We start from the raw sequence: 3,498 nt of genomic DNA on the forward strand, positions 1-3,498 counted from the left end.
TAGTATTTCTCTGAGTTCTCACATGGATTTAAAATCTATTGCTTTATTTTCCCCCATAAAATTTTAAAATGTGTCTTTTACAAAAAAAAAAAAAACCAAAAAACAAAAAAAACCCCAGCAATATCCTTAATTAAAACTCCAGAGAGAGCTTTATAAGTCTATGGTTCAGATTGTAATGTTTGAATCTTTTCATTTAAGAATTTAAGCTCATCCTGCCAAGTTTCTGATTTAGTTTTAAGATTGGTGATTTGAGGGGCATAGGAATCAATTTAACTTCAAGTGCTTGGATAGCTTTCAATATGGTTTATAATGATACCTCCTTAACCAGCTACATGGAGATCAAGATTTTTGTATGTCAGCAAGACAGGTTCACTGAAAATTTATGGAACCATTAAAAAAAGATGTTATTAAATAAACACCTCATAAAATTACATTACTTATTATGTAGGCACTGAGTATCTTGAAAGTTACCCAAATTAGAATAATGTTCAATAGACAGAAGAAATATTTTGTTATAAAAGCAAATATAAGTAGTCTATACAGTCAAATGGGCATTCAAGATTCAGGAGACAAGTTTTAGTTCTGCATCACCCATTGACTTGAACAAGCCACTTATTACGACAGACTCAAATTTTTCATTTCAAAAAAAGTAAGTTTGAACTTTATCTGTCCAAAATATTCTTTAGTCCTGTAATTCTGACTTTCTGGTTCCATTTTCTGCACTAAAATGCTTTAATTGTAAAAGCCTTGGTCAAGGAGAAGAAATAGATGTGCATCAAAATTTCTAACCAACTAATTGGTACCTTGGAAAAATAATCTACTGTCTCTGAACCTCAAACCTCATTTTCCTTTTTTTCCCCCAAGTCTTAAGTTTTATTTAAATAACCTTCAGTGAGAACAGTGGGCAAATTACTATCTCTCCCTTGTAATACCAATTAAATAAGACAGGAGAGTGAGCACACCCTGCTGCCAGCCTGCCAGCCACTCATGTGAGGGGTGGGATATCTCTCTGTGGGGGCGGCCATAACCTCGGCCCCGGCCAGCAGCTGGGATGCATCCACTGTCCAGTAAGGGTTCTTGATGGTTTCATCAACAGACACAATAAGGCACACGGCCTTAGAGGCTGCAGTCAGGGCATCGATCCGTACACCGTAGCTGACTCCCATACAAAGGCCTCGAAGTTGTCAGCAATGTCTTTGTTGTTGATGTCTACCCCGGAGCACGTGCCACCTTCGCATGCCGTGCCCGCAGTTTATTGAGGATGTTTGTGGCATCAAAACCAGCATTTTCACACGGCTGGCATGGGGTAATTTCCGAGGCCTTGGCATATGCTCCAATCAACAACTCCTGTTTTCCTGGAATGGTCTTTGAATAATCCTGCAGGTGCTTGGAGAGCTCCATCTCAGTGGCCCCACCACAAGCCGCTACTGAATCATTTTTGATGGCCCTCCTGGCAATCATAAATACATCATCAGGGATCTCTCTGTCTTCTCTATAAACTGTTTGGTGCCACCGCGGAGGATGTTTGTGCAAGTCTTAGCCTTGGGGCAGCCCCTAAAGAAATTGTACCTTTCCCCTCCAATCTGGGTCTATTCAAAGACCTCGCAGCGGCCCAGCACATTCGCTTACAGAGCTTTCGCACTGGTCTGGATGGAGCCTCCACAGGCCATCATTGTCCTCTTTAGATCCTCTTCTGGCACTCGGCCAGCACAGAACATGTCCTGTTGGCAAAGTACTGGGTGGCCACATCAGCAATAGGGAGTTTGGACAAGAAGACTTTGGCTCCAGAATGATGGATCTTTTCTAACTTGTCGTAGAGAATGTTTCACTCGGCATCGACAATTGCCTGATAATCCTCAACTGTGTGGACTTTGATTTCAGCATTATCTTTCTCAGCTTTCAGTTCGAGCTCAACATTTAAAAGGGAAATCTTTGGATTATGGTACTTTTTGGGTTGCATTTCAAACCCAGCATAAAAAAAGAGTCTTCTTGAATGCAACACCAGCTACCAGCTGGGACTTGTCTAGGGCTCCACCTTACCTTCTTGATTCCAATCATTTTAAGCTGCAGCAGATCATTGAGTATTATCACTGCACCCACCACCATTTTAGCGAAGAAAGCTTTCTGCTGGGAGATCAGCTTGGAGCTCAGAGCAGTCATGGCACATTTCTCCAGCAGCTTCCTCCATTCTACTTTTATCTTCCTTCTTCACAGTCACAGCAATCTTTTTGGTCTTGTTAACTGCCAATTGGGTGGCAGTGAGGAAATCTCGGAAGATGATTTGTGGGTGCAAACCTTCTCCACACAGGGTTTCACTTGTTTTAGAAACTCTACAGTCAGCAGGGTCACTGAGGTGGTGTCATCACCGACCTCAGCATCTTGGGATTTAGCAATATCCACTAAAGTCTTTGCTGCAGGATGGACAACGTCAAGGAGTTTCAGAATCGTGTCCCCATCTTTAGAAATTGTGGCTTTGCTTCGGCCATCCACAAGGAGCTTGTCCATGCCATGCGGGACCAGCCAGGGTCGTTCTTATAGCCTCGGCAATGACCTGGTAGGCACTTACTTACAAACTGAGGACGCCTTGGGAGCTATCGGTCCCCTCTTTCAACAGGATAACTGGTGTGGGCATCATTTTGGAAGCTTGTTCAGTCTCAGACCTGATTTTCTTATCTGTGAAATTAAGAATGAGAGTAATTTATATTTCAGAGACTATTATAAGGATTAAATGGGGGGGAGAGTATAAAAAGAATTTAAACTAAGCTTGATACATTATGTGTGCAAACAAACAAACAAAAAAGTAAATGGAACCCCATCTCCAGAGTCTCCTTGCCATTGGGGCATCAAATCCAAGGAGTGCAACTCGAAGGTCAAAATGTAATTTTAACATACTTTGAGTTATTTATTGTTTGTCATAAACTCTGAAAGTAACCAGTTTGTGTTGTGTGTGTGTGTGTGTGTGTGTGTGTGTGTATGCATGCACGAGAGGGGGGCATGTGTGTGGTGTTTCAATCTTACCTATCAGGAATGCAAGATAATGCAGGAAGTCAGAAGCTTATTAGTGGTGATGACACATAAAGATGACTCTCAGTATCTTCATTAGGAAAAGTAAAGCCATTCCACATAGAATCACTACTCTAGGGAACTTTAAATTCATGAACAGTCTTGGTGAAGAGCTTCCTAAACTTTCATATGCCTTGCTTGGGTAAGTCTCTACTGCTCTTTTATCATCTTAATGGTATATACTTATCACAGCTCAAGGGTCTTTTCTCACATCCATGGCATAATATTTCCTGTGTTTTCTGTTCTGTTTATTCTAAATCCTGTCCAAGAACCATGCCCATAGGTATACAATTCACCGACTTATTTTTTGGCCCCTGACTGATAGGATAGTGCTGAAGCCTTCAATAAGTCCCTGTCACTGATTTTCTCTCTCGTCCCAGAATTGCCTTTAATTTCTTTAAAAACAAGGTATCTTTAACGACATTTGAACAACAA

General features: G+C 41.3%; 1 pseudogene; it reads right to left on the minus strand.

The window, feature by feature from the left end:
* Positions 1 to 912: 912 nt before the first annotated feature.
* LOC107517171 lies at positions 913 to 2,635 on the minus strand (annotated as a pseudogene).
* Between the last annotated feature and the right edge of the window lie 863 nt (positions 2,636 to 3,498).

The sequence above is a fragment of the Rousettus aegyptiacus genome, unplaced genomic scaffold (assembly GCF_014176215.1).
Source record: "Rousettus aegyptiacus isolate mRouAeg1 unplaced genomic scaffold, mRouAeg1.p scaffold_m13_p_1, whole genome shotgun sequence".
Lineage (NCBI taxonomy): Eukaryota > Metazoa > Chordata > Mammalia > Chiroptera > Pteropodidae > Rousettus > Rousettus aegyptiacus.